Source organism: Artibeus jamaicensis, unplaced genomic scaffold (assembly GCF_021234435.1).
Source record: "Artibeus jamaicensis isolate MK-2021 breed Jamaican fruit bat unplaced genomic scaffold, CSHL_Jam_final contig_354, whole genome shotgun sequence".
Classification (NCBI taxonomy): Eukaryota; Metazoa; Chordata; class Mammalia; order Chiroptera; family Phyllostomidae; genus Artibeus; species Artibeus jamaicensis.
This window is the reverse complement of record NW_026521803.1, coordinates 37794559-37821293: the sequence shown is the minus strand read 5'-3', so window position 1 is coordinate 37821293 and position 26735 is coordinate 37794559. Positions and strand designations below refer to the sequence as shown.

Here is a 26735-nt window from a genome sequence, read left to right as displayed (position 1 = left end):
GGCAGCTAAGTGGTCCTGCAGCTCAGGTAATTATTATTTCTCACATTTGGATCGGGGAAATCATCATTGTTGAACATCATTGTGATGAGCCTCCAGGAACCTGACAGAACAGTCACAGAGATGAGACGGCGGTCTAGGTACAGAATGGCGTAATAATTAGTACAAGTGTCGTTTGTAAAGCCCCCAGAAATAGTAAAAAGGGAGAAATACCAGGCACACATAGTTATCACGAGGGCAAAACTATCTGTTTCTTTGTCATCATAAGTCGGGGAGCTCCATTGATGCTTATTTCTTCCTTCCTTGATCCCAGGGCTCTTGCTGTCTGCGCCCCGGAGGTTTTGCATGTGTCCCCGGGGGCCACCACTACTGAGCTGGATAATCAGGAATTCCTTGTATGCTCCTCTTGTGCCACCGCAGCTCAGACTGACGCATGCTTGGCATGCTTGGCAGTGTAATGCCAGTCCCTGTCAGACAGGGCAGCTGGAGGGAGAGGCCTGTTTGTTTACTGGGTGACTCTTCACACCCTCCATTCATTAGGGTTTATTACGACATAGGCTATAAGTTGCTGAATGAAGAGACCTTGAGTCTTCTCGGTGGTTACTATTTGGCCAGAGGCATCGGAGAAGCTGTTGTCAAGTGGGATTGGGGAATAGCAAAGGTCACAGATCAAAGGTCACCCTCATCAGCATCTGCTTGAAACTATAATCATGTATTCTCTGGCAGCCTGTCTTTCTAAGGTGGCTGGTTCTCACTTGTGTAGTTTGGAACATCGCTTTCCAGTGTGGGGCCATTTAGAGAGGAGCGGCTCCTTAATGTGCCAAGAGCCCCGGGGTCACAGGACCTCTGCCGGACACCGCCACATGTTATCTTGTGACACAGGTGGCCATGACACAGGAGATAGGCATGTATTTTAAAGAAGGACACTGAGGGACTTGGCCAGAGTCTCACAGTTTGTACATCACTTTAGGCATTCCAACCCTGCTGTTTTTTAAACTACCTCATCACCTAAAAACTGTTACTCTAAAATTTGACTTTGTAGTTATCTTTGTTGGCTAGTGGTAGTACGGACACAAACTATGCATAGTCCCGATTTTCTTCTGGTCATGTGTGTAGTTAGCATTTATCATGGGCTTCATATGCGTCAGGGAAGGTGCAAAATGCTTTCTGTAGATAATCAAATGGAAATCCTTTGAGATCGGCATTATTACCTCCACTTCTCAAATGAGAGAACTTGCCCAATGAGTAACTTGTCCAGGAATTTAAGTACCTTGCTCAGGGAGAGTCAGGCACAGTGACTGACAGCCAGGCAGACCCCACCGTCTGGTTGCTAATCCCCGACAGCACTGCTGTGTTACATCTCCTACGATTTGTTAAAGAGTTTGTGTTTCATGTTACAGCTAAAGTGGAATTCCTGAGAATTATTTGGTGGTCTCCCACCCCCACTCCCCCATCCCCAGTGCCACCAAGCCAGATGAGCCCATCTAAGCACCAAGGTGTTTCTTGCCAGTGCAGAAGTTTTTTGAGCTGAGTTGGAGACTGGCCAGGCACTAATGATTCCCTTTCCCCGGAGCCCTTGCTGTGAGCTTGGGGCTCCATGGCAGAGTCCTGGTCAATAAAGGCACTGGGAAGGAGTGGGCACTGTTTGTTAGTAACTATAAACCACTCCGAAGGCCTTCGCACTTTCCGTCTTTGCTCTGCTGCTGCCCTCCCTCCAGGAGGCAGAGCCACCGATGTCTCAGTCTGAACTGTGAACGCACCACTCAGAGGGAACACGCTAGGAAGGACCACTTGCCATGAAGCCAAACTGTGATGTGAGCAAGAAATAGCACCGTGTTAAACCACTGACGTTGGTCGTTTTTGTTACAGCAGTTAGCAGATATCACCGTAACTACTGTGCACAGCAATGGCCTTGAGCCCTGGCTTGGCACCCTTTCTCTTCCCAGTGTGTAACAGGCTCAGGGCACGCATGCTGGAGTGAAGAAGGAGCCCTGCAGGTTCAGCTCCATCGGTGTGACTGCCGGGGCACGTCAACTCCAGCCCCTTGGGATTCCAATCCCAAGGGGATTGTTATGGAGAGTTGAGTCTTGCTCAAAGAGAGTGAAGGCTTGGAGACCAGTAGTGATTTTGTGCCACTAATTTAAACAAAAATGACATGGACCAGAACATAAAGCAGAAGAATGGAGAGAAAAACCTCAATTTTTTTTGATACTTCTGAAGACGAGACAGCAGCACATTTTGCTAAAAAACGTGAAAAGCGGTGGCCACCTAAGCAGCACAGACACTTTGCCAAGGTGGGGGCGGGGGGAGGAGCACAATACTGTGCAGGCAGGGACAGTGGCATGGGGCCCCGAAGCCCAGCCTTGGTCAGGCAGCCACTGTGTGACCACGGGGAAAGTCACTTAAACTCAGTGGGTCCTCCCAGCACTTAGGGAAATCTAAGTCAATCTAAGTGAGAAAAACACCTTAATGGTTTTAGGGGTTGAAATGTCACCATTATGGACTGAGTGTATTGCGTCCCTCATCCCCCTTAAATTCTTACATGGAAGCCCTAACCCCCATTGTGGCTGTATTTGGAATAACGAAGGTATGAAGGTTAAATGAGGTCGTAAGGGTGGGGCCCTGATCTGATAGGATTAGTGTCCCTTCCTCCCCTCCCCCTTCCTCTTCTCCCTCCCCTTCTCTCCCCTCCCCCATGCACACACAAACACATCATGTGAGTGTGCATAGAGAAGGGGGCCCCATTAACCCAAGGAGAGAGCCTCAGTAGATACCCATGCTGTTCACAACTTAACCTTGGACTTCCAGTCTCTAGAACCATTCGGAAATAAATCCCTGTTGTTCGAGCTCCCAGTCTCTGCCGTTTGTTAAGTCAGCCGCAGCAGCCTGATACACCACCTTTGTCCTGAATCTCTCTAGTCATCATGTAAATCTTCAGCTGTGTTACATGGCAGCAGGCTACAATGAGACTGACCAAAATGTCCCATTTTGATATAGTTTGTTCTTCTTTTATCACATGCGCGTGGCAGTGTGGGAATTTATATAGCGCTTGGCCGAATGTGGGAGGTTGCTGCATCTCGTTTTTAGTCTTGGTTTGGGGAGATACTGTCTGAATGAGTATGTTCTGATTCTCAGTGCAGAGCCTCTGGGTGCTGAATCTGTGGATATCCACGTAAAAACAGTTGTCGCTGTACCGTGTGCATCAGTGAATAAAAAGAGCTGCATGCTAATGACAGTGAAAGGGGCATGCTTCTTCAAATGGCAAAAACAGTGCAGTCACTATGGAATGTGTAGGAAACATTCGTTAAGGACTCGAATTCCTTCTAAGTCAGCCTATTTCCTGAGTGTCTAATATTCATACCTCACCCTGGGAAGGCGTATTCAGAGAACAGCTATGCGGTTCAACTCCTAAATGAGTGTTGCAAACTGCTCACAGTTAACGAACTTCTCTAGTTTTCCCCAGGAAAGTGCCAAACCCCAGGGCCTCCATCCACCTGTTCACTTTGGACTCGGGTTGGATTTGTTAGGAGGCAGATGGTGAAAGTCAAACAGAAGATCTTTTAGCTGGTGGGGCGCAGAGAACAGATTTGCCGGAATGGTGCCTGGCGCCAGAGTTCAAGATGGAGACCACGGTCAGTTGTTCTGGTAATTTCCGTGTTTCTCACAGCTGCTCACAGAGCATGCACTTCAGCCCTGCGTAGGCTGTGCTTCAACTTTCAAGGCACAGCCTAAATGCCATTTAAAAATACGCCTGCTTTTCCCGGCACATCACAAAGCTCCATTTAGGTTCCAAGAAGTAAACACAAAATGTAGTTATTCACATTTTTTAAAAGCTTTTTCCCTTTTCTGCACAATTCTGCCTTCCTGCTCCTTCTCACCCCCTTCCTAACCCCGTTTTCCTCTCTCGGCTCTGGCTGTGCCCTCTGGCCCCTCGTCTGCCGCCTCTGCAGCCCCTCCTTTCCCGAGAGGGCACCGAACGTCGGAGGTTCACATCTGTCAGACCACACGCTGCTGGGGATGTGGACTTAGAACGTTCCGGCATCGGGCTGGCACAGTGGACTGCCTCGGGGGGGCCTAAAGCATCAGGCTACTGGCACCCGTGAGCGGCCACCATCCAGAACAGGGACCTCTGTGCCATAGAAAAGGGACACAGCCTGTGTCTGCCTTGAAGAAGGTATGACACAGTCGGAGGGGAGGAAACAGCTGCCTATGGTGAAAACACCATCCACGTGGCGCACAAGTGCCATTTAGTTTAGGGGAGAACAGCAGAGTCCTGGGGGGCAGGCAGTGAAATCGAGGGCGGATGTTTGAGGTCTCACTCGGGAAGAGGGGAGTTGAGCCGTCTCTAGGGAAGCAGGACCAGAGGCAGTTCAACAGAAGCGTGGCTTCCTCCAGAAGCAGATGTGACATGAGTGAGGCTGTGGCAGAAGCCGTTCCTACGAGTGAGACTCAGGAAAGTGACTTTTTGGGGCACAGCCAGTCATACTTTTACTTAAAAAACACTTGTTGGGACCTAAAGTGTTCCCGTAGACCAATGAAATAGGAGCCGGGAGAAGAGCTGCTGCCAGCGGAATGTGTGCGAGAGCACAGGACATCCAGGGCACCTGTGTCGCTCCAGCTGTCAGCCAGTGACACTGTGGGGTCCTGCAGATGCCCAGGATACTGGGGGGAGGGCAACGCTGATAACTGGCCAAAAGCACATCAGGAATTTTAAGAAAACATTATCAACACGTCCACCTGAAAAGGAGTAAGAGTGTTTTGTCTATGAATTTCTCAAAGTTTTTCTGAAGGGCTATGTAGGGAGTTTCCCTCTCGAAATTATATTGAGAAAGTGCCAGATTGTCCTGGAGGGAGGCCATGTGAGGAGAGGGGTGGAGAAGAGGTAAGACGTAATGTGCTGCTCCCAGGAAAATCGTTATTTCAAGTTCATTGATGGCATCTCATCTCCTTTTCATTATAGCCCTGTTGACTACGGCTATTCACTTTGCATGCATAGAATCCTTTGAAACAATTCATATTCCAGTTTGCCTTGGGACCAGACAGATGTTTAAGAGGGGGCGCTTTTGTTTTTGGTGGAGCCAAGCAGTTTGGGGTCTGCTAGACCTGGGGCTGTGCTACAGGGGCAAACACATCCAGGGCTGACCTTCTGCACACCCCGACCCCGTCCTGAGCCCCCTCGGCCCCGCACACGCACATTTGTAAACTCACAGGAGCTCTAAGGGAACAGGATGGGGAGTAAGTACTAAGGTTGTCTGTGTGCACAGCTGAAAGTGAGCCCAGGTCTGGTCTGGGGACTGTGGCCCAGCAGCACCTCAGGAAAGGTAGAGAGGAGCTACGAGGGAAGAGGGACAAGAGAAGCTTCCAGACTTGGGTGCCTGGACTGACACTTCCTTCTTTTTGAAAATTGAAAGGCTACATCCCTGAGCTCACCTCTATTCAAGTCAGAGGCCAAAACACTTCCCTACTCAACTGTCAATGACTTTGGATCATGTACAGTTTCACATGATCCTGACTTCTGTCCTCTCAGTGTAGAAATGATCATAGAACTGAACTTTACAATGAACCTTGTATCTACCTAGATTTTTTTTTTTGGCTAAGCCTCAAAGAGAAATGTATATGTCAAACTCATTTTATTTTGTATTTTTGTGTTTGTTGAAAAATCCTACTGCACTCATGAATAAAGAATACTTGTCAGAAGCTATGCTTTTCAATTTTTTAAAAAACATTTTTTTCTGGGCTCCTTCCATAAATTGTTTATTGTTCAATATGGCTGTGACTTTCAAATGCAGTTACTTATTTCTGATGCCTTCAATTTGGCTTAAATATTTCTTTTCCACAGCACCAAAAGGTTTCCTTTTATCTTAAAGATGTGAGGCATATCTTTGGTATCTTTCATAAATAATAGTGGGACTGGGAAGGGCAAGGGAAGGTAACAGATCTCTTTGCTTAAAGGCTGCATATCATAAAGAAATGAAGCTTTAATAGTGACATATTTCTTCTCTACCCTTATACTAAATAAGGCTGTGCCTCAGTGGTCATCCATTTTCCCTCTATACTTTACTTACTCCTCCCCCAGTTGTTCAGATCCATTACCCACTGCCTTCTAAAGGTGGCATGAGAAGGCCAGATACACTCATCAGAACTATGAATGAGGATAGAGACTAATGTCACATGGCTTTTGATACAATGGCCCTGGTACATTCCTCGATATTCACAGGATGTTTCTTGCTCAGGTCAGTTCCTAATTCTTCTGTCCAAATCACCCGAACAACCTAACAGATCCTACATTCTGGGTCGCTCACATGGGATGGGGGGTGTGTGTTCATGGTTTTACACTCTGCGCTTCTTGGAGTTGTAGAGATGTCTCCCATGACGCATTCATTTAGGAAATGTCTTGGTTCCTGATTTAGGCTATTCCCCACCATCAAGTATACTGAGAACACTCTTTTAATAAACGTTTCCCCTATGGAGTAATGTGAAAACAGGAAATCTGTGAGTAAAACATGTGCTGATCTCCATTCTACTTCGTAAAGTCATATATACACTCTTCAAGCCACAATTTGACATGGCAGAACGGTACCCTGGTGAGTGAGTGTTAGGGTAAGAGGCTCAGCAGGGAAGCTGTTTTAGACGTGCCTGGGTGGGCGGGGACTATGCAGCACGAGACTATTTCATGAGCAGTGGATGGCTCTGGCCATTGACAGCTAAAAAACGGACTTTTTGGCCCAAACTCCTGCCTTTTGGCAAAACTACCTATGCCCTTGTAAATCCTATGATGTGTTTGGCTCCTCCTACAATTGCCTCGATGCTTGGCATGAATGATAAACCCAGGATTACGAGCTTCAGGAAGTGTTGAAGTGCACGAGAGCACCAAGGCAGCATTAAATTTAGGAAGTAAATGCTGAACTGGGTGTTAAGTCTTCTGCTGCTTATCGTCTAGAATGGTGGGCATGAAGCAACGCCACCCAAGAACAGGAAGCCACCGGGTTCAAGTGGCAAAGTTGAGGTTATCCTCACCTAAATCAGAGCTGCAGATAGGCTGAATGCCGTGCCCTCTGGCGGAGTGGCTTAGAGCTTTGCAGTGTCTTTTTGGCAGTAGAAATAAAGTAATAAAGGCAGAGAAAATAGTTTAAAACATCACTTTGGTTTTATGATACATCCACCAAGAAAATTATAAAAGAAGATAATCCATCAAGATCCTCCCAATCAGAAGAGACCACAGTCTACAACGATATCATTGTTCAAAAACCGTGACCACTAGGATTTCCTAAATCTGTGGAAATGAACATTATCCATCTTGTTTTCATACTGGTGCTTGGGTTCTAGTTCCTTTGTTTACGGAACAGTCAGTGTCTGCAATGTCATTACCAATCTTTCTTCTGTAGACTCAGAAAACAAACAAACCCTCTAAACACTCTATTTTGTTCATTTACTTAAAGTCAACTCATAGCAATTTGCACCGTTTGAAGGGAGTGATATCATGGATCATAGGAAAACTGCAAATAATTTTTGAAACAATGTACTTTAAAACCCCATTTGGAAGCTGTTTTGGGTATCTGCATTTAAACAGTGGTGTGTCTCATACTCTAGGAAGGGCCGGCATTCCAAACAGAGGGGTGCGCCCCCTGCTGGAAGGCTGAGGTGGTGTGCTCTGTAGTTATGAAATAGGCTTTGTAACTTCGCACTGACCCTGTTCCAGTGGCAGGGCTGGAGTTACTAGCCATGTGATCTTGGACGAGGTACCTCACTTCTCTGTGACTCAGTTTCCTCAGTTATGGAATGGTGATAATCCCAGTTCCTATTTCATGGTAGTTTTTTTTTTTTGAAAGTCAGGAATAGATGGGATAGTGCTGGTGAAGGGCTCTACACAGTGCTTGGCACATAGGAAATGGTTCTTAGTCTATGTGGCATATGGTAGGATCCCTCTCCTGCTTATTTCATTTACCCTGTGGCTGAGTATGTGCAGTGGATCATGCTTTTGATGAACAGAATTACACAGAGTAGCTTACAAGGTCACTACCAGCCTGTAAGAAAATGTCAGTATACCCTGAGGGCTAGGAAGCATTCTTGAGAACCTCCAGCCCTTCCCCCCTCAGTTTGGGCTCAGACTCCCACAGGCAGTCATCTGCATGCTCCCCTCAGGACGACGGGGTGAAGGAGGGCTCCGTACTACCCAGGGGGGCCTGCTCCAATGTCGGACAAGTCACCACTAGGAAGCCTACTACTATGCTGGGATAAAATATGCTGCTCTGTCTGTAGCTTGCATTCAGGGGTCCTGGTTCAGCAGTCCACGGCACCACATAATTAATTTGTTTCTCATGGACATATTCCAGATACTCGAAGATGACTGTTATGGTCCCTTAAGTCTTTCCTGTGTCAGGTCTGCAGTTTTGAGCACCGTCACCCGTGTCTCTCGTCTGCCATGGTTTTTGAGCTCCTCATAGGCCGGTGACTGCCTTCTACAGACACAACTCTGTTAGAGCACAGTGCGTGGACAGGATGTGACATCTCAGGTGTGCCCCGACCAAGACAAAGCAGAGCCAGGGCTGACTCGTCCCTGGAGAGGGCAGCTCTCGAGAGGGAGAGGTCCGAGGCTGCGCATCAGCTCCGCCCTTCCTTGGCTGGGAGCCTGGGCCCGCCACTCACCCTTCACAGGGTGCGCTGTCCTCTCTGGCATTTGTTCATGTTAAATTTCACCTGGTTGCAGCTAGCCCACCCTAGCGGCTTTTTTCAGCCTATTCCCTCATGCAGTGTATCAGCTGTTCCCTGTGGTTTCATTACATTTGTAAATATGATTGGCAAAGTATCATGTGCACATCTATACCACTAATTAAAGCAAAATGTACTAATGTCAGGTCCAGACAGGATACAGCAGAGCATCCAAAACCTGTACTAGGTTAACCATAATTTCATCCACTTATAAAGAAGCATTTATGGATCAGTGACAATATGCCAGGCCTGATGTCTGGTTCAGGGGATGTAAAAATGAACAAGAGTTTCCATCCCTCTTCTGGGACCTGGAGTTTAGTGCATACTATTAATTAGCATTGGGGGCATTGTGGTTACAGTTTTTTTCAGTGATTGTACCACTCCTTGTTGGTATAAATATATAATCACAGGAGGATTTCTGGTCAAGATGGAGGCGTAGGGAAACATGTCTTGCCTCCTCTCACCACCACAGCAAAAATTACAGCTACAAAACAGTTATCACCCAGAAGCATTAGGAAATCGAGCTGTATGGAAGTCCAACAACCAGGAATTCGGAAGTCACATTCGTTCAGCCGGGTAGGAGGGGTGGAGATGTGGATCCCTGGAACACACAGTCCCACACTCACACGTGGTGGATAAAAATCGGGAAGGACATCTTGTGAGTCAGGGATCCCAACCCCACACCACACCACCCAGCCCAGGGTTCCAGTACCCCATAACTTCTGGCTGTAAAAGCCAGTGGGGGCTGGGGTGGCTGAAGAAACTGCAGGATTCTCAGGCATCTCCTCTTAAATGGTCCACAACAGACTTAGGACTTATGTGGTAAACTCACTACCTCTGGGCTCCAGCACCAGGGAAACAGCTGGAAGGGCACCAGTGACACACAGGGAGAAACTCAAGTTCCTGGCATCAGGGCAAGTACTGGGGGACAGCTTCCTCCTGGACAAAATTCCAAAGGCCAGGTAGCAGCCATTGTCCCTTTTCTGAGCCCTCCCCCACACAGAACCACAGATAGTGACACCATATCTTGGACTCCATTACCTGGTTTACATGGTTACCCCATCCAGGCGATTACCTAAGGCTCTACCCCATCCAACTTACAGTGCACTTTCCTACATTAGGCCATGCTACTAAGATAGGGAGTCAAAGCAGCTCTACCTAATACATAGAAACAAACAAAGGGAGGCTGCCAAAGCAAGGAGACAAAAAAAATATTGCCCAAATGAAAAAACAGCACAAAACTCTAGCAGGGGACCATCAGTGGACGGGATGAAGCCAAGAAACAAATCAATGATTTGGAACATAAGGAATAAAAAAGCATTCATTCAGAACAGCAAGAAGAAAAAAGAATTAAAAAAAACAAGGATAGGCTCAGGAGCCTCTGTGACATCTTCGAATGTACGAATATCCAAATCATAGGGGTGCCAGAAAGGGAAGAAGGACAACAAGAAATTGAAAACTTAATTGAAAAAATATTCAAAGAAAACTTCCCTAATTTGGAGAAGGAAATAGATATACAAGTCCAGGAAGCACAGAATCCCAAACAAGATGGATGCAAAGAGAATCACACCAAGACACATTATAATTAAAATGCCAAAGGTTAAAGACAAAGAGACAATCTTAGAAGCAGCAAGAGAAAAGAAGAGTTACCTACAAAGGAGTTCCCATGAGACTGTCAGCTGATTTCTCAAAAGACACTTTGTAGGCTAGAAGGGACTGGCAAGAAGTATTCAAAGTGATGAAAAGCAAGGACCTACAACCTAGATGACTCTACCCAGCAAAGCTATCATTTAGAATGGAAGGGCAGATAAAGTGCTTCCCAGACAAGGTAAAGCTAAAGGAGTTCATCGTCACCAAACCATTATTATATGAAATGTTAAAGGGACTTATTTAAGAAAAAGAAGATTAAAACTATGAACATTAAAATGGCAAATTCACAACTGTCAACAATGGAATCTAAAAAACAAAATAAGCAAACAAGAGAAGAGAAACAGAATTATAGATACGGGTATCATTTGGATGGTTACCAGCTGGGAGGGGGAAAGGGGAGAATGGAGGTGAAGGTGCAGAGATTAAGAAGTACAGATTGGTAGGTACAGAACTGACAGGGGTATGTGAAGAACAGTATAGGAAATGGAGTAGCTAAAGAATGTATATGCATGACCCATGGACATGAATAATGGTGTGGGGACTGCTGGAGGGAGTGGGGAGTTCCGGGTGGAGGGGGGCAAAGGAGGAAAAACTGGGACAACTGTAAAAGCATAATCAATAAAATATACTTACAAAATAAATATATAATCACCGAAATCTCTTAATCACCCACGTGGGGCCCCAAAGGAAAAAAATGTAACAGAAAAAACCATGATATTAATGAAGGCATGCTGACTTAATAACTTTTCTCCCAAAGTTTTGTCGAATCTTTTTTTTATAAGTCATCTATGATGTGGCTAATATAACTATGAGAATTACCTATATTACTGTTTGAAAAGTGAATGACCCATCCTTACATTGAAAATGTTGGTTTTAATAAGCAGTACGTGGAGGCTAAACTTTGCTCCATGGCAATGGTTCTTGATCGGGGGTGATTTTGCTGCCCAGGGGACATGTGACAAAGCCTGGAGAATGTTCAGTGATCAGAGCTGAAAGGATGCTACTGGCACCTAGTGGGCGGAGACCAGGGACACCGCTAAGCACCCTACAATGCGCAGGACAGCTGCTTCCTCGCCCTTCCAATAAAGAAAGAAGAATTCTCTGGGCCAGATCCCCGCAGTACCAAGGCCAAGGAGCCCTGCTCTAGGGGAGGCGGTGAAGCTGCATGGTCAGGACTACGGACGTAGGACCTGGCCAGTCCAGGATTCAAGGTCTGTCCGTGGCCACCGTTTAACTCTGTGCCTCAGTTTATGCACTTGGGAAATGAAGGCAGTACCAATGCTGACTTCGCAAAGAGGGCCCATGGGGCCATGCAGGTGTGGCAGTCAGCACAGCGTCTGGCACACAGTAGGGACTAAATAAATGGTGGTTCTTGCCATTGCTGTTTGCTTTCTCTCTGAATGGCACACAGTTTAATTGACACAGACCATTTGGATGTATCCAAAGAAATGGACAGCACTTCCATACCATGAAGAAATCTGTTGTTTTCCTGTATCTAAAGAACACCCCTCAGCAATCTGATCTCCAAATGTTCGCCAGCCCCGTGAATCAGAGGGTAAGCACTGTGCTTAGCTGCCTGAAGTATTCCACTGAGATGATGAACTGACAAACGGATTAATTTTTTAATGACTACTTGAGGATTTTGTTTCCAAATGCAAGTATGCCTCACATTTTCAGGCTGAAATAAGCGTTCCCAATATTATGGAGATGCGAATATAGGCTAAGGGGTAAAGCCAGACACAATGATCGCATTTCAAAACTGCAGTGTTAATGGAGATAGATGTACTTTGATTGCTAGATACTATTTGCTTTCAATATGATTTACAGTGATAATAATGAAAGCACACAAAGTGATACAGGATAGTTATTTATAAGGTGAGCATCCTTGGAAGTTCTTGCCACTTTGTACAAAGTGTGGGCACAGATTTACATTCTTAATATCCAAAAAAAAGCTCACAAGACACCTGCTCTCACGTGTGGCTTCTTTCAGCGATGTAATGACGGTGCCTTTGCAAATTCATACCCAGATGAGCCCTGGATGCAGGGAATCGAGACATCTGCAAAGAGGGATATTGGAACCTGCATTGTTTCGTGGACTAGAAAGTGTGGGCGAGAGAAATCTGTGGGCGGGCACGAGGTGGCTGAAGTGTCTGATTGGGTTTCCCTTTGCCTTAGAAGGTGGTAAGTAGGCAGTGCCGCCCGCTTTCCATGTCTAGTTAAAAAAAAACATTTGCAGGGAAAAGATCCTAAATGTAAAGATTTGTGTTCACTTCCATGTGTTTTGAAACTCTTATCAGAGTGCTAATAATCTTTCAAATTAAAAAGCATGTATTTGGTTGCTTTTAGAAATTACTTCTAAATGAAATTTCTGTAGCCGGCTTCTAATTAAATTGCTAAATGAAATTACTTCTGTTGGTTTAAAAACAAATTATGGTAAGTTCATCAATTATTCATAATATCTACAAATTAAACCAATTAGGACTTGATAAGGGTTCAGCCATATTGACTTTATAAAATGAAACAAAATGAAAATGACTATGCTATAAAATTCCTTCAGGAAGACATTATATATAGCAACTAGTTGTGTTTAGATGTGTTTTATAAATACATCTAAAGTACTTATACTCAGGTGCACACTTGAAATTCCTGTCCATCAGCCCTGGCTGGTGTAGCTCAGTGGATTGAGTGCTGACCTGTGAACCGAAGGCTCTCTGGTTCGATTCCCAGCCAGGTCACATGCTTGGGTTGTGGACCAGGTCCCTGGTGGGGGGAGGGCACGACAGACAACCACACATTGATGTTTGTCTCCCTCTTTTTCTCCCTCCCTACCTCTCTCTCTAAAAATAAGTAAATAAAATCTTTAAGAAAAATTTCTGCCCACCAATTTGCATAAGCTACTATTTAATAAACTGTGCTTTAATTTATTTCTGTAAAGCGGAAACCAAAGTTTGGTTCCATCCGCAAATATCAGCCAGAGAACAAGGGCCCTGCACCACCCACCCTTCCAGCTATTTCACCACCACCTTAACTCTAACCCTAGTAAACAGCTCTTCTCATGCTAATTCTATCCTGGTTTTCTGTTGACTGCTAGCTCCCAACTATGTTCCCAACAATACATTCTACTGTGTGCTGTTCTCTAGGAAAACACTGAGACCACGTTGTTCATTCAGCCAAGGTCAGGTCTAAAAGAAAGACAAATTCAGGTTGATGATTGACCTATCGACACTTTAGTTCCTCACGAGCGAGCACCCGTTTTTCATTTTTTGGTAGGGGGTTCCCATGGCTTACTATGTTAGTGACAAACCGGGTGCAGAAGCAGGTAGGTGAGCAAGTGCACCGGCCACAGGTGATTCCAGCGTGAAGCACTAAGGCCAGGTGTCAGTCTTCCTGCCGGACATGGGACAGTGCCATGGTGGTGCGGCAGGGCTTGGCCGGCTGGCCGTGTGTCAGACAAACTTCCATGACAACCAGATGTTGCCACTGCCGTGGAATGAAATTATTTTATTAATTACCCTTTGAGGACTTGATACAGCAGAGAACATGGAGCCATTTAGTCATAATTGGGCGATTACTCAGCACTTCAAAGGTGGAGTCTGTGTGACTACTCAGGAATGACAGCCGTTTGATGAGGTACCATCTTTATCATGAAGTGGTACTGTGTGTTTTTAATGACTTACATGGGCACACACGCACCCAGAGTTTAGGCAATACTGAAAAGAAAAAAGGAAGGCCTTTAAATGTTTCCATTTTCCTACCTCCCTCAGCTCACATCAGATTATTGCCAATAATTATTACCATTGGGCAGAAGCATATCTCGCCAGTTTAGAGAAAGAATTTCAAGTAACAAAGGCCATTTAGGTATTAGACTTAAATATATAAATTCATCTAACTTAGAAATTTCATTAATTTAAATTAATTTTACTTACAAAAGAATCCAATCGACACATATTTGACAATCTCCTACAGCTAAGGTTCTGGGTAGGAGCTATAAAGCTATAAAGAAATATCTCTTTCATAAAGATACATCTTTACTCTTAACACGGTCATAACGTAAGTCAGAATAAAGTCTGAACTTTTGATTAGATTGTGAAACGTTCTTATAATAGCAGTGATACCCTCATTTCAGGCAGTGCCAGGCACGTTTTTGACATTTGTTCTTTTCGTGGTATTTTACGTGACCAGCTCTTACTACTTGGGAAGAAGAAAGAGTGGTACCATTATAACTTAGCATATTTTAAAGATCCACAGTTTATAGCTTTCCTAACTCCTTTATTGTAGTTATTCACTGACGTATTTCCATACCAAATGTTCTCTTTTATGATTCCTTAAGCTTAAAAATTATTGCTTATACCTTGAGGGGAATTGGATCATTTCTGTTTTGCATTGCACTTGAGTAATGCTTTGAGTTGAATATTCTGAGGGTTTTAAAATTAAGTTAATCCATATGTAATTAGGGAAGTTCTTAACTAGACAGTCTTGGTTAGCAGGAGATTGGCAGATTATTCTGAAAATCTAGCAAACCGTGAATAGCAATTAAATGAGAAAAGGCAAAATTTCTCTTGAACATGGGTTGCTGCCACAATTTACTGTGGCAATATGATTTTCTATTTTTAATTGCAGTAGACAATCTTATAAAGAATTTTGCCTTATGAAAGCTACATAGTTCCATAATTTTCAGCCGCTTATGCTTTTTAACACTTTAGTGAGTATTTTGCCCTGGCCATCTCTTTTGATTCATGATGAATAAAAGACACTAAAGTCAGTAAAGATAGTTTCGTACCTCCCAGACACTTCGAGACAAAATGAGTATCTTGGAGAAACTAAGTTCTTCTCTTTGTGAGATGGTATAACTTTATGTAATTTTTTATACTTTTTTTCACACAGTGCTTTTATTCTCAGAACAATTATACTTAACATCGATACTTGAAAGTACTCCTTCTTAAATTCAAATAATGAAGACTTTGCTCCATATTCCATTCCCATATCGGGATGCAGGGAGGGGTTGAACGTGCTAAAGGCGTGATTCTTCCTTTTTCCCTCCCTGCACTCCGAGTACTGAACGCTCTCTGTAGTACCCTACTCGTTTCTTCATTTGCACGGGCCCTTTCGGAAGGAGTTTATGACAGTGCCATCTCGTCGTAAATAACAGTGAGTCCCAGTCCACTGCGGAACGGCTGGAAACCACCCATATCACTTAAAAGTACATTGTCTTTCATCTTTCAGTCAGTATGAAAATACACAGGAGGCGATTTCTTCAGTCAAATGCACAAGACTAATCTCTAGGCAATTCATCTCACAGTAGAAAATACTTAAATGTCAAAAAAGGCAATATGTACTTCTCAAACCCCGCACGCCTGTGGCAAACATGTTGGAGAAGTGCGGAAACCTGGCGTTATTGGCATAGGTTTTGGAGGAGCCGACACTAAGATTTGCACCTAACTAAAATTTATTAATACTCTTGTCATTACACAAAGCATTCGTTCTTATTACAGTTTCCCACGCTGTGTGTAGGTGAGAGGTTCTGTCCGGTCCAGAGTAGAGCCTGGGGAGGACAGAGGCAGCAGGAGGCCCTAGTTCTCCAGCGCTCCCAGTGTTCTGGGAACACAGACACGCTTTTATGTATTGTTTTAAATTACCGGGGGTTTCCAAAGTGTCACCAGAGTGAAACAAGCGAAGATAGAAGCAGTGGGTTACTTCTCTGCTTTTCCCTGGCTTTTCTCTTCGCTGCTCTGCACCCCTGCTTGCAAAACCACCAGATCAGCATGAACAATTAACTGTCTAATTATTCCGGTCACACCAGCCCACAATGAAAGCTTTATTCCGTGTTTACAGCGATCTCTGGCAGGGGCTGTCTTGCTGTTTCTAAACTAAGAAGAACTGCCCTTTGGCTCCTCTCAGCATCAGCTGCCTTGATTTCAGCCTTGGATGCCAATAATCAGACTTCTTTTTCTTCCAAAGTGGACATTTATTTTTTAGGGTGAAAAGACCTATTCTCATCACCCTCCATATATTCTGGCTGATTTATGTTCTGGCCACTGCAGCTCTTCCTTCCGTATCGCTGTACGTTTTTCCTCTGTCCATAGAACACCACCAGGCAAATCCCCATTCTGAGTCCAAAATCGGAAAAAACGCTTAACCAAACAGTGCTCACCACTATGAGGGAAAGAGAAACACAGCCCCTGGTTTATGGGTAAGGGAAGTCAAGGAAATCCCTCCTGCTTTTCTAAGCTGCTCATTTTCTAGCTCAAAAGGCATTCAATAACTTCTCCACCAGGGGAGAACATATTCACTTTTCAGTGGCTCTCTTGATTACTTCCAACTATTTAGTCAAATTCGCCAACAGCTGCATGTCGTGGAGGAGCGTCCGAGGTGGGGAGTGTTTACCAGTGTGTCAGGGGCTGAGAGACCATGTCTGAGCATCTCCGAGATGGCAAGGGAGGACTGCCACGCCGCAGGGACCGGGGCAGACCAGGACGGAGCAGTCCACACCAGTGCACACCAGTCCGAGGGCGCGATGGAGGCAGTGCCTTCAGCACAGGGAACATACCTTGGTTGGCCCTCCTTGAACCACCTGATCGAGTCCCCTCCTTGGGTCTGAGAGGTGATGGCAGCCAGTGCTGGGTCCCATTGCTTTACAAGCTCGACTGTTTTTTTCCCCAGAAGAACATTTTCCTGCTTTGCAGGGGTGATGCATCTTTCTTTCTATTCCAGTCTCCAAACCCTCTGTGACTGTTCCCCTAACAACCCTTTGCTCCTGCCTCTCAGCCCCAGCACTTACTACTTTTGCATTGCCTTTCCTGTGAGAACTGGGTCATAAAATTTTACAGGGCAGAAAGGTAGAAGGGGGCGTTTCAGCAGTACACACACTGATTAAATTCCCAGGCAACTCGCCCCAAATGGAAGATAATTTTTGTACAAGTATGCACAAGCATGTCAAGAACGCTGTCATTTTTATGTTTGTGCTTTTCCATTTTAATTTTACACTTGCCACGTGGGACACAGGCTAAAAATACATCTCCTTAACCTGCAGAGTAGCAAACTTTTCACAAAACATTTTACAAAGTGCATTTTATAGACTGCTCTTCCCCAGGATGCTCCAGGTGTTTTGTGGGGATACAAAATTAGATCATCTGATGACATCCAACCTGTTGGAAAGGTGTGGCTTAGGTAGCCACATACCTAGGGCACCTAGGCTGGTGCCCTGACAAATAGGGGAAGTCGGCGCTGAAAAGCAAAAGTCACACTGCAGGTCAGTGGCAACAGCCTAGGTAAACCCTGAGACGGATCCCAGTTTATATCATTTCTGCTCGCTCCTCCTCAGTTGTCTCTCTTTTTCCTCGGGCAGGAAGGGATCTGGCCAGTAAGGAGGCTTGACCTCACCTTCTATGCTGGTTTAAGTAACACTCTGTTCTCCCACACTCTTGCCCTATTTTCTGTGCCATCCACTGGCCAAGCCTGGACCCTGGACAAGCTCTGACCAGGGGCCAAGGCCCGAGGAGGCAACTGCAGGTGCCCCTGTGGCTGCCTGCAGTGTTGGGAAGTGAAGCCTGCCCCTCCCCAGTAACATGCCCTGGGAGACTGGGAAGGTCCCACTGGGAGAAACCTGAATGTCCAGGTGGCAGGGTACATGAGAGGAAAAAGCTGGGTCAAATATGGGGTTCAAGACTGGCAGTGCCTTCACGGTTCCCAGGCCAGATGAGGCCGAGGGAGGGAATCAGATGGAAATGTCATTTTCATCTGTGGCCTCCGGGGAAGCACAGGGACACAGTTGTGACTTTTTGGTGTTTTTACTGTTTTTAGGTGGACCCCACTCCTTAGCTGGGCCCCTGGTGTTGCCACATCTCTGAGGGGGTACTTTCCTTTGGTGGAGAGATGTATCAGAAACCAGAGGGTGTCGGGGGTCAGTTTATTTGGTGAGGGGCAGACTTCGTTTCCAGGCCACCTACAACATTCAGCAAACAAAATCCTTCCTGACATTCCTGCCAATAACAACACCGATAGCATTACTAATAGTGATGATAATGCCAGTAATAATGAAACAGAAAACTCTGAGTCTGCCAGGCGACCAACCCCCCCACTGCTCCGCTTCCAGCCCTCTTACTCCCTGTCCGGCCTCCGCAGAAAAAAAAAGCTCTGGCGCTGCCTCCCGGCTGCCCTCCAGGTTCTAGCCCCCACCCCACCCCGGAGGTGGAGAACCAGGCAGAGGCTCCAGCCTAAGTACAGCCCACAGTCTCTCCGTTTGCTAACGGCCAGTTGGGATTCCGTGATAGCGTTTCCTTGAGAAATCTGCAACTTTCACCAGATCCGACACCCTCGCTGCCCCCTGAGCCCCCCCCCCCCCCCCCCCCAGTTAAAAAGTGCAAAGCTCAAACAACCCGCCCTGCAATCCAGCAATTCAGAGCGTTCCCGGCGAGTGTCAGGGCCCGAGACAGGAAATCCGGGGAGTTAGCGATGTCCGGCAGGTGGTGGGGACACAAGGCACCACCACATTCTTCCCCTACAGCCTAGCTCGGGTGGGGGCGCGGCGCTAGGCACGGACGGGAGCCGGACCTGTGGGCTCCGGTGCATCCCGGTGCGAGGGACTAGGCAGACCCTGTTTGGTTGGCAGCCGGAGGGAGGCGCCACTGCCCGCGGGGCAAACGAGGGCGAAGCCCGGCCGAGCGCCCTGCGAGCTGCGCTCTTGGGTACTCCATCTCCCTGCCCTGGCACGCAGCTCCTGCTGCCAGTGCCCGAGTCCTCTGCCAGCCCCGCTGTGTCCCAGCTCCCCGCCCCCAGAGAGCAGCTCCCCAGTACAGACAGTCCCTTCGCGTCCCCTTCTCCCCCAAAGTCCGAGGAAGTGTAACTCCCACCGGTGCTCAGGCTCCCCGCAGCGGCGGCGGGTATTTGCAGGGAGAGCGCGTCGCAGGGCTGGACCGCGCGCAGAGCCCGGGGACGACTTCCCCGAGAGGGCGGGTTCCAGCACGCGGAGCCCGGGGACAGACGCACGGGGCCGACCCGATCTCTCCGCTTTACCTGGCTCAGCGGCGACTCTCCGGGGACGTTCGGTCCAGACTCCTCCGGGGCGGGCGTCCAGCTCACATCGCTGCCTCCCCCACTGTGCGGCCGGTGTCCCGCTGGGTCCTTTCGCCCCGGCTCACAGCACTGCCCCCACCCCCCACCCCCCTACCCCCTCCGTCAAAAGTGTCACAGCTTTTCTGCCTCCGGATCTTTTGCAAAGTCTCCTCTCGGTCACCAGGAGTTGGGCGGCAATGCAGGGGCGCTGACCAGCGATGCCCTGCCCCGCCTTCCCGGGGCCCCCTGTGCTGGGCCCGGCCGGGGAGAACAGCCACCTCCTCTCGGTCACCGTCCCCGGAGCGCAGCGCCGCGCGGTCCGCTTCTCGACCCTCGCGCCTTCCCTAGTCCGAGTGGCTGCCGCCTGCCTGTGCCTCGGGTCCTCATTCCCCTGCTCATGAATATTCTGACAGAGGCTAATGCCGGTGAAAATTGAATTAGCCAATTGGGGCCAGCAATGTGCGCTCTTTCCTCCGGAGAGCTGCCTGGAACACCACCAGAAGAAAGCAATTAGCGTCCGGTTGGCACCCTGTGGTTTAGACCAGCGAGGGGCAAAATGGGTTAATTCTTTAAATGCAGTTTAGATACCGCATTCAAATGCTAAAACCCCTCTATTGGCTGAGAGAGTAAGGAAACGTTCAGAGGGAGAGAGAGGAAAGGGGGTAGGCAGGCTTGCTGGAGGGGGCGGGGTGGCGTAGCTACACCCAAACTCCCTGAAATCGAAGTGCCGTACTCCGGGTAGATTACGGGTTCTGGCAGAGGCAGCTGATGAGAACTGAAATAGACAGGATCAGAAAGGATGCCAGCCTAGGTTTAACCTTGACCTTGAGGAAGCAGAGGACTGTAATGAATTTTCAAGAGGAAGGGTGAGGAGAGATGGCAGAGAGAGAAGAATAAACCGGTCATGGATCTACTTTTAAGAATTTCACAAATCATAACAAAACTATAGCGTTTTAGGCCTTTGGGTGAAGCAGGGTCGGAGCGGAGATGCCAGGAAGGTCAGAAGCTACAGAGGAGGAAGCTGAGGTCACCGTGGTGAAGCGGCTTCCTAGTCAGCAGTGACTGAGAGGGCCACCCTAGGAGGCGTTTCCAACTAGCGCCTGGCCTTTTCCTGACCCCATTCTGGGGTCAAACAGACAAGGTCGACAGGGGGGACAGTTTCTCTCTGGTCTTGCCGCCTGCCTCAGAATGCCAAGTCCTTTAGTCGTTGATTACAGCTCAGCTTTGGCCAGCGGGTGGGGAGCGACTCTGCCCAGCCCTGCATCCTCACCTCCCTTTATGATCTTCACACGGTGCTTTAGGGTCTCCTCTCCCATCACCGATTCTCTAAACACGGGCAACTGTTCTGATTGAATTGCTTGGTGGCCAAATGATCTCCGTGGATAAACAACTGATAAAGCTTTGAGTGTAAGTAACTGCTCCAATCCTCTCCCGTGTGCCAGTAGAAACAAATATCCTAGTGAAGGCAATTGTATCATATTTTAATAAGTTTTAGAAAGGTCTAGAATCGACACTCATAGTTATCACAGTAATTACTAATATTAAAACAGCTAATGTTTATTGAGAACTTGTTATGTGACAGACATGCATTACATGAGTCATCTCATTTAATCTTTCCAACTACTACTGTATTCAAATATATTATTTCCCCATTCTCAGAAACAGAAGTAGTGTGTCCAGGTCACCTAACTTGTAAGTGGTGGAGATGAATTTTGACCCAAACCAGCCCAAGCAATATACCAGAGCCTTCAGGTGACCAGCAGCCCATACGGCCTCCTTATCCAAGAAGAGAACCAGTTTCTTGGTGTTTGGTTGAAGTGACTTGTCCTTGATGATTAATTTCTTATTGCAATTTAGAAGAAAAAAAGATTTGGGGGGAGAATAGTATGATTAATTTTATGTCTTAATTTTTATTGGGCCACAGTGTGCCTGCATATTTTGGTCAAACATTATTTTTGAGTGTTTCTGTGAAGGCGTTTTTGAACGAGATTACCATTTAAATGGTGGAGTAAGGAAAGCAGATTGCCCTTCCCATGTGGTGGGCCTCATTCAATCAGCTGAAGGCCTGAATAGAACAAAAAGGCCAGTCTCCCCTGAGTAAGAGGGAATTCTCCCTCCCGATGTCTTAGAAATGGAACTTGTTACTTCCATAATTGCATGAGCCAGTTCCTTATTCTCCACCTCCTGTTAGTTCTGTTCCTCTGGAGAGCCCTAATACAGATGGATACCTCCAGGAAATACTACTATTTTTGTCTGAATATTTTCATCTCCCATCACATTGTCTGGTACATAATATGTGATAAATATACATTTATACTTAAGATTTTCCGGACCTATTATCCTATTATTAAGAGGGAAGGAACAGATATAATATGTATAAATATATTTTTAAAAGGTCTGTCCAGAAAAAGTCTAGCCATTGTTAATATAACAAGAACAGTTTGCATGACATCCATGTAACCTGGCAGCCAAGGAGAATGGACTGGAATGTGCGTGTGTCAATAGTGACGACTCCACTGTCCTGGTCAGTGGGGACAGTGGATGCTCTTAAATGAGCAAGTGTACTGTGTGGCCGTCACATTCAAAATGACTGGGTGAGGAGAGCTATGAATCTGCATCAAGGTTTGTGTTAAGCTTGAATGTTGCCGCGTGGAAACTATTCAGAGGATCTGGAAGGCCGCAGCCGTGCGTAACTGGTGATGGGCAGCTTCATGACAACACGCCTGCTTGTGCATCACGTCTCCTGCAGAATTTTTTTGTGAAACATCAAATCACCCAGGTGGTTTAGCCCTGCTACAGCCCAGGTTTGGGGCCCTGCAACTTTTGCATTTTCCCCAAACTAAAATCACCTTTGAAAGGGAAGAGATTTCAGATCATCCATGAGATTCAGGAAAACATGGCAGGGCAGCTGATGGCGACTGGGAGAACTGTGTGAGGTCCCAAGGTGCCTACTTTGAAGGGGACTGAGGCGTCATTGTCCTGTGTACAATGTTTCTTGTATCTTCTTCAATAAATGTCTCTTTGTTATGTAGTATGTGGCTGGATACTTACTGGACAGACCTCATCTTGTGCGTGTGGAAAGAGATATCAAATTTGAATGAAATTTTATCTTTGAAGAATTAAAAAATGGACTACAGTGAAGGGGCTTAAAGCAGTATTTCTAGATATTATATGAGGGGAGAAATTTTACTATTACAATGTCAGGGGTAAAAACTGATTGGGTTCAATCTCTGATTTCAACAGTAGTTGAATACCTACTAAATGCAAGACACATTTCTGTTCAAATGTTTTCTACTGAAGTTCACATTCCAATCACTTAAAACAGTTGAGGATATGCCATATTTTATTCTCTGAAACTTTGGGTAGTGTAAACCCCTTTGTTAAAAAAAAAGTTTGTACTGTTTTATCCCATTGTTAAATATTTATAATGTTCCCCATCGCGATTCCTCCCTTACAAGGCTCTGTTGGGTCCTTCTTTTAAGGAGGATATCCTCTTAGGATTTGGAGGCATCACTGCACAGAAAGGTCTTCAGATGTCTGAGTGTTTCTGTCTGTGAACATGCTAACATGTGCTCCAGAGTCTGAGTGGACACTGTGGGGAGGGCCACTGGAGTGGGCAGTGGGGTGCTGGCTCTGGGCGGGCGTGGGGCATGGGGGGGCAATCTTGGACAAGCCAGTCACCTTTGGAGCGAACCGAGTGAGCGTCCCTGCCGAGTGCAGGTAACAATGGTACCTATCCGCTGGGTGCTTTTGTGCTTACATTTCGCTCTCCTGCCTGCTGCGTGTTGCATCCTCCTGGTAACCCAGCTAGTGCGGCGTGTTATCCATATTTAATTGGTGAGGAGTGTCAGGCTCACAGAGATTTAGTAACACGCAGAGCTTCTCCTCGGAACAGGTAGAACAGGAACTTGAATGACAGCGTCACCTTCGCAGAGGCCATCTGTGGTGTCTTCCTCTAGCCACACCTCCCCGCATACACCTCTTTGTCCAGTAGAGACACAGTGCGCTCTTTAACGTCCCCTTGGGATTTCTAAGATGTGTAAAGAAGTGATTAGAACACAATGTGTAGTCTCGATCACTAAACAAAACTGAAGCTAGGAACCTTGTCTGAATCATTTTTGTACCCCCAAATTTAGGCTTGTGGGAGGCACTTAGAAAGCCCACTGACACCAGTTCTGCACAGTCCAAAAACAAATCCCATTGACTTTATTGGGCTGTTAGGATTAAATGAAATAGTTGGCAGGTGCTTTGGAAATGTTAAAACACCATGTAATGATATTATTATTTTTACTGTTCAAAAGTAATTTAGAAATAAATATAATAATTTTAGCTTTGACCTTGGACATAAATTCTATGGGTAAGAAAGCAGTTTGATCATTTCTCTCAGCTACTGTTATTTAGAAGATGGATGGGTGACCCTTGCTCAAATAATAGTTATCTGGTTAACAGCCCTAAACTGGCCCATTAAGCAGAAGGCACGAGTCAGAGAAAGGCGAGTGTGTGTGGGCGCGCACGCACCTGTAGAATCTTTCTGCAGGTTAAGACTGTTTTCTGTGAATGAGTGGCGTCAGCTGCTGGTATTCCCATGCTTCTCTAAGGGAGGGGTCTGCTTGTCCTCTGTGGGATGACCTTTATTAAGAACTTCCAAGGTCACAGTGTGAACAGCAGAGCTGTGGCTCAGGACCCTGTTCTGAGTACCTCACTCTGACCCTGGCCGGCAGCCGCTGCCCGTCCGGGGTGGTTTCTGGTTTTACAATTGAGCCGAGCAATAAGCAGCTCAATACCTCGTCATAATTAGTCTTCTGAGTCAGCTAATACCCTTGTCATGCAATTTCATGATCTATATTATTCAGTATTATCCATTCAAGATATTTTTGGATTTGTAATGATAATTATTTAGTAGAACTGATGACAAAGACACACTAAAAATACTTTGTGGCTTCATGGCGTGTGTCTTTACCATGAATATTCATAATGGAACAGTTCTTTTGGTTAAAAATATACGCACATTCACAAACTCGGGAATTCCTGTTGATCTATAGGTTATTTTCTATAGCACTGGTGTACAAGTCAGAGGGATTTCTCTACTGGTTTTACTAAGGCATTTGTGGTTCAACTGCCTTTGCTTTTGTTTTTGTGTGACAGACATTCGTTATGTCCTTTGAATTTGTGGGTCAATCAGTGACTTTCAGTCATTTTTCTGAAGAAACTTGTTCCTCACTGCCGATGTCTGTCGGTTCCTGTCTGTTTTACTGTGTTTGTGAATATACATTATTAGAGACAAATGCACCCTCCCCACCCTGCCCCACCACCTCCAAGGAGAAATAGCTGTAGAAACATTCAGTGCTTGTGAAAACCTTCTGGAAGTTGACACTGCTGTTCTAGTGAGTTGAATCTGATGAACTTGACCATGGTGTTCTTGCTACGGGCGAGGTGCCATGCTGGTCATCGCAGACGTTTCAGAGAGAAGTGAACCCAGGGACTGCTCTCAGGAAGTCTGTAATCTGGGAGACAAGCCTTCATATTGAGCAAAGGAAAGGCTCTAAGGCAGAAATGGATGCGTTCTGTTAAGGGTCAAAGATGAAGCGCTGGGAAGCCCTGGAGGGAGAGGGGCTGTTTTCAGTGGAGGAGGGACAGGAGACTGCCCTGTGGAAGGAGCACTGGTGCACTTGGGTCCTGAAGAGTGCGTAATATTTGGGAACACAGGAGAGGGTGGGAGAGCATCAGAAGTAGGGACCCGGGAAAGCACAGCATGACTTTGAGGGACTGCTGAGATTGCCATCAGCCCAAGCACATGCTGAGAACACGTTACATTAAAAGGAGATAAAACTAGAAGAGAAGCTGGAGCCCAGAGGGCCTTGGATCCCATGCGGAGAAATGTAGATGTTATCCTGTAGGCAGTGACGAAGGGGTTGCTTTTGAGCCTGGGACTGACACACTGCAGCTGTGTTTATAGCTGAGTGTGGAACAGTCTTGGAGGTGGGGGACTGAAGTAGTGGGGACCAGCTGGGAGACCTGCAGGGGCTGAAGCAAAATGTAGTAATGGCCTCAACCAGGAAGGAGGCAGCCAGACCTAAATGGAGAATTGAGGCAGGACCGTATCAGTGTGTGTGTCACTGGTACATTGAAGTGCTTTTGCTACTTGTCTTGCATGCTCTTGTCTCAGGAACTCTCTCTCCCCTCCCTCTACACCCCCCCAAACAAATGCACACATGAAGGTACACACAGGCACATATCATAGGCACACACAACACATGCACTCACGCACAAAGCACATAATGTGCATGCATGCACACCTGTGCACACTTGCATGTGCATGCACATCCAGAGCTGTGCGTGGCATTTTGCTGTCAGGAGGTAATTGTTTGCTGAATGGAATACAAAAACATTGACGTGAGGCACAGAGCAAATGAGGAATTGCAAAGTATTGATCCCAGCTAGTGATGGATTTTGTAGGCAAAGTGTAGAAATTCTTTTATGTCTGTTACTAATTGGCATTGGGAAAAAGGCATGTCTGGAGTCGCAGATGACTTCTGGTTGTAGGCTTGTGTGAGAAGATGAAAACCTTTGGTGACCCTGATGGTGGGCACAACTGGAAACCCTCTTGGCTACAGTGTGTCTTCTCCCCGAGGTCTCGAAAGCCTTCTTGTGTGGACTCCAGGGCACTTTACCAAGGTTTTGGCTCACTCACTTAGAAGGCATGGTGGACAGAAGGCTGGCCCTCACAGATGCCCACCTCCTGATCTCTAGGACCTGTGACCGTGTTCGTTTACAGGCAAAGGGGAGTTCGGGGAGCTGATCAGCTGACATTCCAGTGGAGGTGATTCCCTTGGATTATTGGAGTGGGCTCAATAAAGTCATAAGGTCCTGAAAAGTGGAACAGGGAGACAGGAGAGGCAGAGGCAGAGTGATGTGATGTGCACATTCTATTGGCTAGTGATGGCTTTGAAGATGGTGGAGGGGACCGTGAACCAAGGTGACCGGCCTCTAGAAGCTGAACAAGGCAGGGAAACATCATCCCTCAGGGCCTCCAGAGGGGAGCACAGCTCTGCTGACACCTCGGTTTGATCCCAGGAGACACATATCCGACTTCTGACCTCCAGAGTTAGAAGATAATAAACTGGTGCTGTATTCAGTCACTAAATTTGTGAGCATGCTTACTGTTTTGGATTTATATTCTATATAGGGCACACCATGCCCTGAACTAGGTGAGCTATGGTTGTATGATGTCCTAGATTCAACTATAGAAATATGTTTCGTTGCAAAATTCCAAATCTTGGTCTGAATATAGTATACACAACACCTTTGGTGGTGTGAAGGAGGAGTGC

The 26735-nt window shown here is 46.5% G+C and overlaps 1 protein-coding gene across 1 annotated transcript in view; it reads right to left on the bottom strand.

Moving 5' to 3' along the window:
* Positions 1-19443, bottom strand: part of CDH20 (cadherin 20) — a 182685-nt gene extending 163242 nt beyond the window's left edge. Inside the window, exon 1 of the mRNA XM_037156434.2 lies at positions 19369-19443. The gene's annotated coding sequence lies outside the window, so the exon portion shown is untranslated. The remainder of the gene's footprint in view (positions 1-19368) is intronic.
* Between the last annotated feature and the right edge of the window lie 7292 nt (positions 19444-26735).